This window comes from Dipodomys ordii, unplaced genomic scaffold (genome assembly GCF_000151885.1).
Source record: "Dipodomys ordii isolate 6190 unplaced genomic scaffold, Dord_2.0 Scaffold176, whole genome shotgun sequence".
NCBI lineage: Eukaryota > Metazoa > Chordata > Mammalia > Rodentia > Heteromyidae > Dipodomys > Dipodomys ordii.
The window spans coordinates 1,381,029-1,398,325 of NW_012267392.1; the positions used below are offsets into that span (position 1 = coordinate 1,381,029).

Genomic DNA, 17,297 nt, shown 5'->3' on the forward strand with positions numbered 1-17,297 from the left:
TGTCTTATTGCTGTAGCTAGGCATTCTAATACTAGATTGAAGAGAAGTGGAGAGAGTGGGCATCCTTGTCTTGTTCCTGAGTTAAGAGGAAATGGCTTTAGTTTTTGAGTATAATGCTGGCTGTAGGTTTGTCATATAGCCTTTATTCACACACACATTCTTCCATGAGGAAGAATGACAGCGTCCCATTTGTTAGGAAATGGAAAGCTTGGAAAAAATGATATTAAGTGAAGTAAGCCAGGCCCAAAGAAACATAGGTCCCATGGTTTCCCATATTTGCAATAACTGGTATATGTCTAGGACAAGCAGAAAAAGTCAGCTCTGTACATATGGCCATATAAGATGGTGCTAAGTGAAATGAACCCCAAAATAGGGACACAAGAGGTTTTCTTTCTTGATGTTATTTTTAATGTACTTATAATGTACTTTGTGATTTTTTTGTTTCTTTTGTATGTTCTTCCCCCATAGTATAACCCATTTTCACTGTATTTGATTCTAGTGCCCTGCAACTTGTATATACATATTTTCTAATTTGGGGAAGGGAAGGGAAATAACAAAATACTGAAATAAGGATACAGATTGAGCCATTATAACAATGAGAAGTACAAGACACCATGTTACAAACAAACTTTACAACTTCTGGGGGGGGGAGGAGTTGGGGAGGTGGGGAGAGAAGGGATGGTAGAGGAAAAACAAAGAAGGGGGTAACAATGCTTGATAGGAAATATACTCATTACCTTACTCATGTAACTGTATCCCCTCTGTATAGTATCTTTACATTAAAAATATATAAAAATATGTCTAAACATGAATGAGAAAACTACTGGAGATCAGCCAATTTTCCTAAAATATTAGCCCACAAATACAAATTGTGCCAGACAAATTTGGGGAGTATTTTTGTAACACATACCCATCTGCTCCCAGAATTCTGTAAGCTATATGAGAAAGAAACTCACAAAAAATAGACATGAGGCATTTGAAAAAAGCAGATGTGTGAATTGAAATCTACAACTAGGTAAGAACACATTAAAATTGACATAATCACAGCACAAAAAATGTAAGTGATGTATATTAAAGCATAATGGTCTGCTGGCGGGAATTTAGGATTTGTAGAATTCCCAAAGAGCAATTGAGAAACAAAAAGAAATCTAGAATAGTAGATCATTGACTCACAATGGGAATAATAGGATTAAGTATAAGTTGGAAGAAACAAAATGCCCAGAATAAATTCAAATGAGGAACTTGTAGGGACTACTGTATAACACAACTAGGAAAACAAGCAGAAAGTTATTTATTCATTAAAATAATTCTCAAAATATACCTATGTTGTGGCTGGAATAATACTATATACTTATATCAGACACACTGTGCATTTTAGAAAATACTTCTGTTAGATCCTACAAAGGCTTATTTCTCCCAAAATGTGTTCTATCCCTAAACCTATGCAGGGAATTTCTGTCTGGCCTTAACAAGAGGATGTAGCATGGAGGGGCAAAGATCAGCCTGGAAGCCCTCTGCTAGAGGCCAAGATGGAGAAGACCTCGACAGTTACCATAACCTTCCTCTTGTTGATGTAGTAGACAGGCAGGAAGGTGAGCCAGACCCTGCAAAACACCAGCATGCTGTAGGTCAGGAAGTTGGCTTCTTTGAAGGCGTCAAGCAGGTTCCTGGCCAAGAAAACCACAGTGAAGCTGGCCAGGGCCAGGGAGCTCAGGTACCCCAGAACACAGCAGAAGGCAGTGAAGGAGCCCTTGTTGCACAGGATGATGATGTGGCCAAGTTCGGAGTATGCATCTGTGTCCACCAAGGCAGGAGAAGCTCTTAGCCAGAGGCCACAGAGAGTCACCTGGAGGAGGGTGCAGATGGGGTTGATAAGGTTAGTTGCCCAGGACACCAAGCAACTGCCTCATCCTTCTCCCAGAGCAAGTGACCCTGAAGGCTAGAAACATGGTCACAGTTTTGGCCAAGACAGTGGAAATGGCCACAGTGAACACTACTGAGAATATGGCCTGCTGGAAGATGCAGCCTATTGGGTTGGGATATCCAATGAAGAGCAAGGAGCAGAGGAAACAGCAGAGGAGGGAGCTGAGCAGGACATAGCTGAGAGCCTGGTTATTAGTCTTGACAATGGAGGGTGTCTTGGTGCTTGACAAAGACCGCAAGAACAGCAGCCGTGAGTGCGGAGAAGCAGAGTGCCAGGCAGGCCAGTGACATGCCCAAGGGTCTTCATAAGCCAGGAAGCTCTCTGGTTTCACCAGGCAGTGTTTCTTCTCTGTGTTGGCATACTGATGATCTGGACACTGCACACACTGCTCCATGTCTAAGGAGGAGTGTGGGATATTATTTGTCCTTTGTCAGTATTTCACTTTCTCCTCAGCTCATTCCCTAAAGCAAATACTGTACTGGCATTGCACATCTATTCTCCTTCATTGCTGTAGACATTAAAAAAATAATTCCACATAAATGAAATGAGTCCTGCTCACTTTTCTAGCTCACAAAATTAAACATGTATATGGTCCAGTTTCTGCTAGCCGTTCAGAAAGTATACCATTCCTGACAAGTGTAACTATGTCATGGGGGAGATAATTTGATAAACTCTAGGGAAATCAAGATGAACAATGACCTTATTATCTCTCCTAAGACCTCTGGCTTTAAATAAGCAGGACTTTTCATCACAAGCATGTTGGAATTGATAATAGCTACACTGAATCACGTCACTAATTTGGGGAAAAGTGACATTTTTCAATTATGAGTGCTTTCAGCCAGAATCATGCTTTAAACCTACACTATTCTAATCTGTTTATATTTTTCTATAACTTTAATGGAGAGACTTTCCACATGAATCACGTGTGTGTGTGTGTGTGTGTGTGTGTGTGTGTGTGTGTGAGACAAGAGGCTTGAAGTCAGCCTCGGTATTGTCCCTATGATTTTTTGTTCAAGGCTAACACTCTACCTCTTGAGCCACAGCTCCACTTCCAGCTTTTGAGATAACTCTCATAGACTTTCCTGCCTGGGCTGGCTTTGAAATCAGCCTGCTGAATAGCTAGGATTACAGGCATAAGCCACCTATGTCTTGCAAAATTAATCAGTTTTTGAACATTAAAGGCAGTCAGTATTTTAATTATTAAATGCAATGATTTAAATATTTTTATATTGTAATTTCCCAAACACCATGAAAATATTATCTTATTTCTTTGTATACTACTAATTCATCTTTTCATTTGATTTTTTTCTGACATGTGATTGCCCAGGATCCCAGCACCATATGAGATAGAAATGGTCATTTTGAGCATTTTTGCCTCATTCTAACTTTAACACTGTAGCACAGAACTGTGATGCTTGGCTTGAAATTTTGTATATACTTTTTATTGTACTGAGGCCAATTAGCCTTGGTTTAATAAGTCCTGTATTTTGTTATTTTATTGTATGTAGTGAACAGGTACTAAGTTTTATTATCTATTTCCTTATGGTCAATATTTCTCCCTTTGGAAAAACAAGTATATTATTTTTTCTCACATGCCATAATTGCTTATATTATAGTGTCCTTAAAATAACTAAATTTTGAAAAGGAAATTTGGGTTTTAGTTAAGAAGTGACTCAGAAATTAATTTTCTTCTAATTGTCAGACATACAGCAAAATTAGCTATTCCCACGAAATGATTAATTGTCATGTTTTTTTTCTACTTTGTAAAACATTGTTAGAGAAAATGAGTGCTACTACCTTCTGGTAATATTAATAAGTGCCTGCTGAATATGTTGGTGACAAAAAATTGTGGGAAGTGATTGAGCTATGGCTACTGCTTCATTACTCTATTTTGGGAAATTAGATTGTTTTTTGGTGGCACTGGGGGCTGAGTCCAGGGCCTTGTATATCTCAGGCAAGTTCTCTATATTGTGATCAACTTTTGGACCATCAGAAAATGCATGCCCCTTTGGCACAGTTGCTAGTTTATACATGCTAATATTTATGAATATGAAATTTTTGTTTGTGTTTTGGGTTTGGGTTTTTTGTTGTTGTTGTTGGTTGGTTGTGTGACTTGAGCTCTGGGCCTGGGTATTAACCCTCAGCTCTTCAGCTCAAGGCTAGTGCTCTGCGACTTGAGCCACAGCACCATTTCTGGTGTTTTGGTGGTTAATTGGAGGTAAGAGTCTCATGGACTTTCCTGCTCAGGCTGGCTTTGAACCTCAATCCTCACACGATGGTGTGAAAAAATGAGAGGGGCATGGAATGTGTACAATATGAAGTAGCTTGTGATGATGCTCACCATGGTGAGTGAATTCATGACCCAGACTTTTCCTACAATTAAAAATTGTTTTGTGGGGAACACAGGCAGCAAAGATCGCCCTGAGAGGAAGTTGAGTGGGCTGAGCGAGAATTGTTTACTTCAGTGCTTAAACAACTCATGGAAGCTTAGGTGCATGATAAGGTGTGGCCTTTACAGTGATTGGTTGGTTCCATTTCCTCCCCTCCCAGGCAGTCTTTTGCTTTAAAAAGAGCATGCTCCATGTTAATAAATGAGTTCCTGCTTGACTTGACTCCCGGCTGCTTCTGGTTGTCTCAGGCTAAGCGAGGCTGGGAGGCTGGGGAACCAGAAAGTGGCAGCACTTACCTTTCCTCAAACTGGGTCCTTCCTTCTTTTGTGGGACAGATGAAGACCCAACATTGTTTTACACTGTTTACTACTCTTAGCAAAAATCCAGTATCCCCATAACTGATAACCACATTTGTAGATGATTTCATGATTTGGTTATAAATGAATGAAGGTTTTGTTTTATGAACAATTATCTGGGACTATTAGTTCAAAGGCAATGCCGGTTCCATTCTTGTCCATCTCTTCTCTCATTTGTGAAAGAATCCAAAGGCCATTCTCACTTTCTGAGCTCAACAGCCCCACCCAGGTCCAGCTGAAATGAAGCATCAAAGAGATGATGCCAAGGACTAGAGATGTGTCCTTGGGGAGCATTCAGTAGACAGAAGGAAACTGGACATGGTCGCTGAGGATCACATCAAAAAATCCAAAGCCAAATTGGTAGCCACGTGAGGTAGAAGATTGCCATAAATCACAGTCCTTGGGTCACATGTTCTAATGTAAGTGGTAGGAAAGAAGGATTGCTTATCTTGTTTTCAAGTCATCTTCCACTTCCTGAGATTTTTGTAAAAAACTAATTGCCCAGGCTCAGAAATCCGAGTATTCCTTTTGCATGGTCCAGCATCTGGCTCTTCCCTTTACCAAACCAATGAAACGTGAACAGCTCACACCACATGTAGTGCTCTTTCCCTTTTAGGTAATATATTAAGTGGGTTTCTTAAATCCACTCTCCTCTTTTCAGCCTTTTCAGACAGGAGAGAATGGTATCAAGTGGATGTGTTCTCACATCCTTCCATCCCTTTAACCCACCTGGGGAAATTTGTAGAGGTCCAGAAATGTCTCAATGTGGGTGGAAGTGGTGCCTGATGGTCCAGTCAGGGCTGCTACAGGCTTGCTTGCTCTCTTACAGGAGTAATTAGGGATCCAATGACTTCCGGAGAGCCAAAAGACAAGACTCTGGAATGTTAATGCATCTCTGTATCTAACAGAATAGACATGAAATCTTAGAGTCATGTTGGGTAAAAAAAAATGGGGGTTCTTGTTGATCTCTTCCACAGCAAAAGCAAAGGCCAAAACAAACTGGTAGCTGATGAAGTTATATCTGTAATTGAGGACATAGGAATGTTCAGGAGGCAGGATTAAAACCTATTGACTCAAGTCCATGCAATACACTGTTTAGCCACCCTATTAATATGTCAAAATTTTTTCACTAATGGAATGGTCTGTGGAGTTTTCCATGCAGGTAGCTTGGATTGGGTGAGGCACAAGGGGGACTTTCTCCTGAGGGACACAATACTATGAGATCACAGGGGGAACTTGCTTTACCTTCTGCTAAATACAGGCAGTTGGTTATGTCAAAAGATGAAAAATGTCCCACACAGACCATATTATTTGATGTTCTGAGATCCTTCTACTTAACTCTGTAACAAAGTAAATATTTTATTGAGCCTCTTGGTTTATTTTATGAGGTTTTAGGCCCCACCCCATTAAAAGAATATGCTAATTCAAAAGAAACAGCCTTAAGCAGAGTAAGATAACAAATGATGATTTTCTAGTAAATGCTCACAGACATCAAATGGTCAGAATAAGAGTTAACATATCAGGCAAGGGATAAAATTGTTTTATTAAAAACAGATCAAAGAAGACGTGTTAAAAAGTATACAAAGAAGTCATTTCCAGTGAAAACAGGGGTTGTATGGTGGGAAATGACTTCTTTCTACACTTTTTAACACGTCTTCTTTGCTCTGTTTTTAATGAAACAATTTTATCCCTTGCCTGACATTTCACAATAAAAAAAGAAAAATAAATTGATTTACTTAAATATAAAAAGTAATTTCCCATGTAACTTTCTTCAACCAAACTCCAAGGGGCCCAGAATGCAGGGGAGATTCTAATTGGAGGAAGAGGGAGAGAATTAAATCTGGCCCTTGACTTGAATCCCCATGCCTAGCCCACCATGGAGGTACCCAGTAATGAGAAAATCCCCATTATGTCTACTGTCAAGCAAATACCTCCAGACTGAGCTTCTCCACCTGTGCTGGAGGCCACTGCCTTTAAGATCCCTTCTACACTGCTGGAGGCTCCCCTGCCACACAGCCCTCTTTATAGAAGACTTCATGCTATTCAATTATTCTGACTGTGGCACAAATTAGAAACACCTGCAGGGCTTTCTGAACCATTTAGATGGCTTGAATTCTCTCTCAGAGTTTCAGATTCAATAGATCTGTTCAAACAGATATAATAATATATACTATAGTAATATATAGTATATAGTACATATATAGTACAATATATAATTGTATGGTATATTTAAACATATAATAATATATAGTCTATATTAACATAGTATACATTTTATAATATATAGTAATATATATTATATAATATATATTATGTTATATATATAGTTATGTAGTATACTGTGCAATACATGGTAATATCATATATATATTATATATATAGTATATATAATATATACTAATATATAATAAGCTATATGTAGGATAATATATAAGTAATATATAGTATAATATTGAGTAATATATAGCATATACACAGTACATATAGTAACATATTAATACAGTATATATATATATATATAGTTAATATATAGTAATATAGTGTACATAGGTTTCATCTGGCTGTTCTTTTTTTCTTTTTTTTTTTGGACACTCATGGGCCTGAACTCTAGGCCTGGGTACTGTCCCTCAGCTCTTCAGCTCAAGGCTAGCGCTCTACCACTTGAGCCACAGCACCACTTCTGCCTTTTTCTGCTTATGTGGTGCTGAGGAATCAAACCCAGAGCCTCACCATGCAAGGCAAGCGCTCTACCGCTAAGCTGCCTTCCCAGGACCCCCTGGTCATTCTTATTGTGGGAGGGTTTGGTGAGACAGGATGAGGAGACAGAGAAACAGGAAAGTGGGAAATGGATAATATTGGAATACATTGTCTCAGTGTATGTTCCTGGCTTAAGGAATTCATTGAAAGCTAGTGTAAAATAGAGGACTGAAGGAAGTGTTTTCTTTTGGGGGGTTGTATGTGGTTTTGGGGCTTGAACTCAGGGCTTAGATGTTCTCCCTGTGCTTCTTTTGCTAGAGCTATACCACTTGAGCCACAGCTCCAGTTCTGGTTTTTGGGTAGGTTATTGGAAACAAGAGTCTCATAAACCTTCCTGTCTGGGCTGGTTTCTAACCTTGGTCCTCAGATCTCAGCCTCCTGAGTAGCTAGGATTACAGGCATGAGCCACTGGCACCTGGCATGACATATGGTTTTATTACAAGGTCTGACTGCTAGTCTTCTCAGGTAACCCCTCCTCCCACACAAAAGCGGGTAGAAAGTAGCTAGGAAACAATTATTATCAGCAAACACAGGCATCAAAGAGTCTATCTGAACACATCAACAAAGTATGCAAATGTTAAAGTTAAGGGAAGAGGAAAAAAGAAAAATAGAAAAATGTTGATAATTAAAAAGATAAACAAAGATCTAGAGGTTACATATGAGAAAGGAAGAGATCTTCTACATCAGGACAGAGTCGGGGATTCTTAACACCTCCATTTCTGCTTCCAAATGTGGGCAAAATTTGTTACGCCAGCACTTGAAATCAGGTGCAAGTAATGAATGCTTCCTATGGTGTGTTACATTCAATAAGAATAAAAGGGTTTGCTATTTTCTAGCCTTGTTTTTCTCCTGTTCTTGCTGGTAGTATTACTTAACACTTCTCTTGGCTTCCCTTCTTATCTCCATCCTCATCCTCTTCACTGCTAGTAGGTTATAGGCTTGGTTTCCTTTCCAACTATCTCTGGGGAAAAAACTATCTGGGAAGTGACTCCATTCTGTATTAAAGTGGCAAAGCTAAATTACTTATTCTAAATACAACACATACTGTAGTTCATGATAATGTAATAATTTCCTTGTCAAGGTAACTAGAGAGATCTTATTTTGTTACTTTATCCACATAATTATGTGGTATGGGGCTGGGAATGTAGCTTAGCAGTAGATTACTTGCCTAGCATGCACAAAGCCCTGGGTTCAATTCCTCAGCACCACATAAACAGAAAAAGCTGGGAGAGGCACTGTTGCTCAAGTGGGAGAGTGCTAGCCTTCAACAAAAAGAATTAGGGACAGTGCTTAGGCCCTGAGTTCAAGCCCCACAACTGACAAAAAATCATTAATAATAATTGTTTGTGTATGTGTTGGTTCTTGGGCTTGAAATAAGGGCTTGGTAATGTCCCTGGGAGTATTCTATCACTTGAGTCACAGCTCTACTTCCAGCTTTTTAGTGGTTAATTTGAGATACAAGGTTCATACTTTCCCACCTGGGCTGGCTTTAAACTGATCCTCAGATCTCACTATCTCACTTAGCCTTCTCAGTAGCTAGGATGACAGGTGTGAGACACCAGCACTGAACAACTCTGCCAGTGTTTTTTTTTTGGTCAGTTGTGGGGCTTGAACTCTAGACTTGGGCATTGTCCTTGTGCTCTTCAGCTGAAGGCAAGCACTCTACCGCTTGAGCCATAGCGCCACTTCCGGTTTTCTGGTGGTTTATTGGAGATAAGAGTCTCACAGATTTTCCTGCCCAGGCTGGCCTTTGAACCAACATCCTGAGATCTCAGCCTCCTGAGTAGCTAGGATTACAAGCGTGAGCCATCGGTGCCCGGCTCTCTGCCAGTATTTTAATAACATTGGCAACCAATGTGAAGCAGTTACAGTGATAGTAGAGTGCTTTAAGCCCTGATAAGCAAATGGACCAAACATATAATACTCTCTTCCTCTCTAATGACATCTCAACAGGGAGACACAATTAATGTAGGGCTGTTTCTGGTGAAGTGTTGTGTGGTAAGGAAGGGTACAGTTTAAAGAAAGCATTGATTTCCATAGGAAGTGCCCATTTGGATAATCCAATAGAAAGTCAAAACAAATGTAGGAGAGCCCACACACTGATGGCTCATGCCTATAATGCTAGCTAATCAGGACCTTGATATCTCAGGATTGTGGTTAAAAGCTAGTCTCTTATCTCCAATAAACTACCAAAAAAGCCAGACATGGAGCCATGGCTCAAGTGATAGAGCACTAGCCTTGAGTAAAACAATCTCAGTGACAGCACTAAAGCCATGAAGTCAAGCACTAGGACAGGTGCATGTGCATGCGGGTGTGTGCGGGCGTGCACGCGCACACGCGCGCGCACACACGCACACACACATACACAGAGGAGTCACTTACTTCATTCAGTAGCTCTCCATGGCTCGGTTTCTGGGATGAGAAGTAGTACCAAAGTGTAAGGAGGGAAAAAGCCAGCAATCATCACATCTCCATCCAAGTGTGCACTGTTCCACTTTCTCCTAAGGCATTTGTCTTGATGAATGGAACTGACAAGAAAGGGAAGCTGGCCCAGGAGCAAAGGAAACATCAAAGGGATCATTGATAGAATTGTCCGTACAGCATTAATTCTGAACAGAGATGGAGACTGAGGTGTTAATCAGTTAAGTAACTATATCATGAATGATATGTGGAGGGGTCTTTTTCTTGCCTGGGGTGGCCACTCTCACCCCCTCTTACTTCTTCCACCACAGCCTTCCATGGTTCCTTAGAGGAACACAGGACACTATTACCCTGGAACTTTGCATCTGAGCTTTGCATCAGGTGAAAAACACAAGATGGAAAATACATTTTCCAATCCTCCTCTTCGCGGTCAGGTGCTGTGATTTCATCTGAGGCCACAGAGTCCAAGGCCTGAGGGATGACTTGCTCTTTATTCCATGTCAGGAAGAGTTTTGCATGGAAGCCACTTGGGATGATGCAATAGACTGCTTCAGAGGATGCCATGTAAGGTGCATAGAGAAATGGGAAGAAAGACCAGTGCTTGTAAGGATTCAACCAAAGTTATCTGGCACTATACACACACATACACTCCCCACACAGTCAAAGGTTGGGGAATAGTCTTATACACCTGTGATTAAGGTCAGCCCAGAACATTCCTGGTGGGGTCCATGTTGGATTCCATGCTCATTCTGATCTGAAAAATCCTTCTAATTCCCTTGAAACACTAGAAAGTAGAATAAATGAAAGACGATCTGGGTGCTGGGTACAATCCTAGCTTCTCAGGAGGCTGAGATTAAGGATCACAGTTCAAAGCCAGCTCAGGCAGGAATGTCCATGATGCTCTTATCTCTAACTATCAAAAAGCTGGAGTAGAGCTGTGACTCAAGTGGTAGAGAACTAGCCTTGAACACAAAAGTTCAGGGATAGCACACAGGCCCTAAGTTCAAGCCCTACGACTGGCACAAAAATAGCTCAAAAATAAAAAGGTAGAAAATGAAGAGACACCAAATGGCATCCATATCATTCCCCTCTAGTCCTCTGTTGTAGTTATCTATGGCGATGCCTCATATGTCCATGTACTATGCAAGCGCACAGCACTGCTTCTGGAGGAAAACAGTGACCCCACTTGTTTTCTCATGAGTTTTATTAGGCTGTTGGCTTTGTAGACATCTGCAATTAATAATAAAAAAAGAAAAGCAACTAGGGCTTAACCAAAACTAATACCACATGTATTCTACTGTTAGCAATGGCTTGTATGTCATGGTGTTGCATAGGAATAGGGACACCAACAAGAGAGGAACCTGGCAAGGCCAAGTTTACTTCTGCAAAAGGATGTGCCATCAGCCAAAATATGGCAAGGAAACACACAGTGAAAGCAGGCTGCTCCCTTTTTATCCCTAACAAGGCAGGCCCCACCCCTCTTCTCTCATTGGCTGAGCTCAGGCTCACAATGGGTAAAAGGATGAAGCTCAAATAATGGGATAAAATTAAAGTTCAAAGAGCTTCTAACAGGACGTCTTAATTAAAGTGCCCCGGAGAAGGGGGTATATAACGAATGTAATTAACATGGCCCAAACCTCCTGGCCCAAGCAGTAACCCTTCAGAAAAATCATTCTCTCAGGATTAACAGAAAGGAAACAAACTGCTTTCATAGACATGTTTCTCACATCTACATACAGTCAAACAAGGAAACTGTGAATCAAACTTGTGTGGGCCACAGGGGAGCTATGCATTTTTCATGTCCCAAGGATCATTGTGTGTGATCATTGTGGAAACCAGTCATTCCTTAGAGAAACACGAAGTGTGTTTTAAATTATGACATCCTGTGATTATATTTTACATTAGTGACAGGGTTTCCCTTGAAGTTCATAGGCAATAGAGGTGTTTCTAGGCATGTATGCCTGATACATCAGAGGGCATGGATACTACACTAGTTCCCAGGGAAAAGGTAAGACACTGGGGAGGCCCTGAGTGGCTAAATGAGTTGTCTGGTTCACTCACCTTGTTAAAGATTAGTGAGGTGGGTAGGGGTCTTCCTCTGTCTTTTGAAGGTAAAGTGCTGTCAGCCCTTGGGCATGCTCAGGGATGGGAGGATGGGGAGATTGGTGGAACTGTCTCCAGGTTTCATATGGTGGCAGGTCCAGTCAGAAGAAGAGACTTAGAAATGAGATGAAGGAGGTGACTTTATTTCTTCACAATGAACCAAACAGAACTCGGACCCCAGGTAACCAGGCAACCACATTCCAGAGCCAACCCCACAAGCTCCCTGTCCAGAGACAGTGGAGAAAGTAGGATGTCCTGTTGCTGGATCATGCCTCATATAGTACTAGATTCATAGAAACACTGATTGGTCGTCAACCCTGAGCAAAACTCTTTCAGCCATTTCCCGGTGGGAGGGGACATCTGTAGGCCACCACAAGCAGGCAACAAATAGGCCAGAAAATCATTTTGATGACGCCTTCTTCCTGGACAACCTCAGAATCCCAAATGCTGTGGATCTCCAGCTGTGTCTGCCCATATCATCTCAAACAGAACAATCATCTCTGGTTATGCTTTCAGAGGTAAAAGCACATCTTGTAGCTGCTGGAACTCTAGTGGCTCTTCATTATCTGAGACATACCAACCTCATGCAGTGGCAGCAACTAAAGTGGATTCATTTTCCATCTGAAGTGAGTCTCCACCTGGCTCTACTTGCAGATCAACTTGCAGCACAGGCAGCTGACAATTCACCACATCTCCTACCTGGGTTAGAGCTTCACCTGGTTATTCCCATATCAGCCAAAAGAGATCAACCTCACACCTGTGCCCACAGTGTAACTGGTACCTCTTCTGGCTGCCATCTAGAAGGCTCGGTACACATAAGAGATCCTTTCTTGCTAGATATCAGCTCTAGGTTACATAATAAGCTTCCCCCCTAGAATCTTGCTTCACCCTTAGAATATCTCCAAATTCCACCACTAGAACAGCCCTCCTTTGCCCCTCTGAAAAATGTTTTACCTTTTCTTGTTCATTTATTTATGTTTGAAATGTAATTCTAATTATTGAGGTTTTTTGCAAATTTTATTGTGATTAAGTGTTACATAAATTTCACAAATTTCACAGAATTGTAGGATAGTGATAGTTAAAGTCACAAACACATTCTAATCTTCATAGGGCAAATTATCTCTATCCTGGTCTATAAAGTTTATGGGTTCTATGAGCTTTGACAATACATTTATTTCTTCCACATCGGGTAATATGTACATTCCGTTCCTTTTGCTTAGTGTCAGCTGTTCCCTCTTTCCCACTCATTCCCTCCCTCCCATCACTACCATTGAGTTGCTTAGTTCATTTTAATCAATGTCCGGTGCAGCTGATGGGTCCCACGGTTGTATGTTTTCCCCTGTTTTCCTGTGGTACTGTGTCCTTCTCCTAGTTTCCCTCCGATGTGCACATATATACCATATATGTAGTCAGCAGCATGGGGTCATTTAGTAATGATTTGACCAGATGAGTGGAAGACCTTTGTTTCTCGAGTCTTGTTTACTTTGTCGTATCACTTTATGTTTTGTATTTAACAGCCACTTATCAGGGAGACCACGTGCTGTTTGTCTCTTTGATCTTGGCTTACCTCACTAAACATGATTTCATCTAGTTACATCCATTTCCCTGTCAATGCCATTATTTTGTCCTTTCTAATGGTAGCATAATATTCCATTGTATATAGATACCACAATTTTTTGATCCATTCATCTGTGGTGGGGCATCTGGGTTGTTTCCATATCCTGGCTATTGTGAACAGTGCTGCAATGAACAAGGAGGTACATGTGTCCTTGTATCCTGGTTAATGTTGTTCTGGATAGATACCGAGAATGCTATGGTTGGTTCATAGGGGAGGTCTATATTTAGCTTTCTGAGGACCCTCCAGACTACATTCCAAAGTGGTTGTATCAGTGTGTATTCCCACCAGCAGTAATGGGGTTCCTCTTTCTCCGATCCCCTCCAGCATTTGTCGTTGGCTGACTTGTGGATGTGGGCCATTCTGACTGGGGTGAGGTGGTATCTCAGGGTTGTCTTTATTTGCATTTCCTTTACAACCAGGGATGGTGAACATTTCCTCATGTGTTTCTTTGCCATTTTTATCTCTTCTTCTGAGAAGTCTCTCTTTAGTTCCCTTGCCCATTTAGTAATTGGTTTGTTGGGTTTGGGAAGGATTAGTTTCTTGAGTTCCCTGAATATATACTGGATATTAACCCCTTGTCTGATATATTGCTGTTAATTTTTTTTCCATTTAGTTGGCTGTCTTTCTAGTTTTGTTGCTATGTATTTAGCTGTGCAGAAACTTTTTATTTTAAGGTAGTCCCATTTTTCAAGTCTCTCTCCAATTTGTTGTGACCATGGGACTCTGCTCAGGAAGTTCCTGACTGTGCCTATAAGTTCAAGTGTCTCTCCCACTCTGTCCTGCAGTAGTTTCAGAGATTCAGGTTTGATGTTAAGGTCTTTAATACATTTTGAGTTGATGTTGGTGTGGGGTGATAGGCTGGGGTCCACTTTTAGTTTTCTGCATGTGGCCTCCCAGTTTTCCCAGCACCAGTAGTTGAAGAGGTTGTGCTTCTTCCACTATATGTCTTTGGCTCCTTTGTCAAATATCAGCTGACTATAAGTATGTGGTTTTATTTCTGGATCTCCTATTCTATTCCATTGGTCTTCAGGTCTGTTTTTCTGCCTGTTATTATAGCTCTATAGTAGAGTTTGAAGTCCAGCATCGAGATCCCTCCCATGTTGTCTTTTTTGCCTAGAATTTTTGGCTATTCTAGGTGTTTTGTTGTTCCACATGAATTTTTGGACTGTTTTTCAGAAATGTACATCATTAGGATTTTAAAGGAATTGCATTGAATTTAATTTGTATATTAATTTTGGCAGTATGGCCATTTTCACTATATTAAGTCTGCCTACCCAAGAGCATGGAAGGTCTTTACATTTCCTGGTATCCCCTGTAATTTCTTTCTTTAAGTTTTTACACTTTTCATTAAATAGTTCTTTTTACATCTTTGGTTAGGTGAATTCCTAAATATTTTATTTTGAGGGGGCTTATTGTGAATGGGGTTGCTTTCTATATTTCCCTCTCTGCTTGTACATTATCAGTGTACAGGAAGGCAACTGATTTTTGTGGGTTGATTTTGTTTCGTGCTACTTTGCCGAAGTGTTTTATAACCTCTAGGAGTTTGGGGATGGAGCCTTTGGGATCGTTAAGGTATAAAATCATGTCATCTGCAAAAAGAGATAGTTTAACTTCTTCCTCCCTTATGCAAATCCTTTTTATGTCTTTTTCTTGCCTTATTGCCCTGGCTAAGGGTTCCAGGACTATATTGAAGAGGAGTGGAGATAGTGAGCATCCTTGCCTTGTTCTTGATTTTAGGAGAATTGGTATAGTTTTCCCCCATTAAGTATAATATCGTAAATGGCTTTTGTTGTTTTTAAGAAATGTTCCTTCTATTCCTAGTTTTTAAGAAATGTTCCTTCTATTCCTATTTTCTCCAGAGCTTTTAACGTGAATGAATGTTGTATCTTATCAAAAGCCTTTTCTGCATCAATGGAGTTAATCAGATGGTTCTTCACCTTGGATCTGTTGATGTGATGGATTACATTTATTGATTTACATATGTTAAACTATCCATGCATCTCTGGGATGAAGCCTACTTGGTTGTAATAATATGATTTTTTTTATGTGTTTCGGGATTCTGTTGGCTAGAATTTTTTTAAGGATCTTTGCATTTGTGTTCATCAAGGAGATTGGTCTGTAGTTCTCTTTTTTTGTTGGGTCTTTGCCTCTCCGGGGATGAGTTTGATATTGGCATCATAGAATGAATTTTGGATAGATCCCTCTGTTTCTATTTCTTGGCAGAGTCTGAGGAGTATGGGTATTAGTTCCTCTTTAAAGGTCTTATAGAATTCTGTAGTGAATCCATCTGGTCCCGGGCTTTTCCTTGTTGGAAAACTTGTGATTGCTTCTTGTATCGCATTATAAGATATTGGCTTATTTAATTGATTCATTTCTTCTTTGCTTAATTTGGGAAACTTGTATTTCTCTAAAAATGCATCCATGGAAGTGGAGCTGTGACTCAAGCAGTAGAGTGCTTGCCTTGAGCTGAAGAGCGCAGGGATCGCGCTCAAGGCCAGAGTTCAAATCCCACGAATGACAATAAATAAATAAATAAATAATGCATCCATTTCTGCTAGCTTTTCTGTCTTTAGTGAGTATAGTTTCTGGAAATATCTCTTTATAGTTGTTTGGATGTCTTTGGTATTTGTTGTAATTTTTTCCATGGAATCCCTGATCTTATTGATTTGAGTTTCCTCTCTTCTTTTTTTAGTTAATCTTGCCAAAGGTACTTCAATTTTATTTATTTTTCAAAAAACCCAGCTTTTTGTTTTATTAATTTTATTTATAGTTTTCTTAGTCTCTATCTCATTAATTTCAGCTCTTATTTTGGTTATCTGGCTCCATCTAGTAAGTTTAGGTTCTATTTTTTTTAATGTTTTTCTAGCAGTTTAAATTTCAACATGAGATTATTTACTTGGTCTGTCTCTATTTTCTTGATGTAGACACTGAGGGTGATAAATTTACCCCCTCAGAACTGCTTTGCTGTGTCCCGCAGATTTCTCTGTGATGTGTATTCATTTTCATTGAATTGTAGGAACATTTTGCTTCTTTAATTTCTTCTTTTACCCAGGTGTTGCTCAGAAATGTCCTGTTCAATTTCCATGTTTTTGAGTAATTTCAGTGGTATGCTTTGTTATTGAGAACTAGCTTGATTCCACTGTGGTCAGATAGGATTCAGGGGATTATGTCAATACCCTTGTATTTGCTTAAATTCCTTGTATGAACTGTGATATGGTCTATTTTGGAGAAAGTTCCATGAGCTGCTGAGAAGAACATGTACTGCATCATTTTAGGGTGGAAAACTCAGTAGATGTCAATTAGTTCTGCTTGAAATATGGCCTCACTTAATTCAGTAGCTTCTTTGCCAATCCTCTGGTTGGTAGACCTGTCCTTTGGTGAAAGTGGGGGTATTAAAGTCTCCTAGTATTATAGTATTTGGATCTATTTTATTCTGTAAGTTTGAGAGTATTTGCTTAACATATTTGGGTGCTCCAATGTTTGGGGAGTATAAGTTGATAATGGTAATATCCTCTTCTTGGATTGTCCCCTGTATTAATATTTTGTGTCCTTCTTTGTATTTTTGTATTGTTTTTAATGAAAAGTTTATTTTGTCAGATATCAGGATAGCTACTCCTGCTTTCTTGCTGGGGGCATTTGCCTGGTAGGTCTTTCTCCAACCCTTCAGTCTGAATTTGTTTGTATGTTTGGCTGTGAGGTTGGTCTCCTGAAAGTAAAGATGGATGGAT

General features: G+C 40.0%; 1 pseudogene; it reads right to left on the bottom strand.

The window, feature by feature from the left end:
* Positions 1 to 1,397: 1,397 nt before the first annotated feature.
* LOC105998875 lies at positions 1,398 to 4,741 on the bottom strand (annotated as a pseudogene).
* Between the last annotated feature and the right edge of the window lie 12,556 nt (positions 4,742 to 17,297).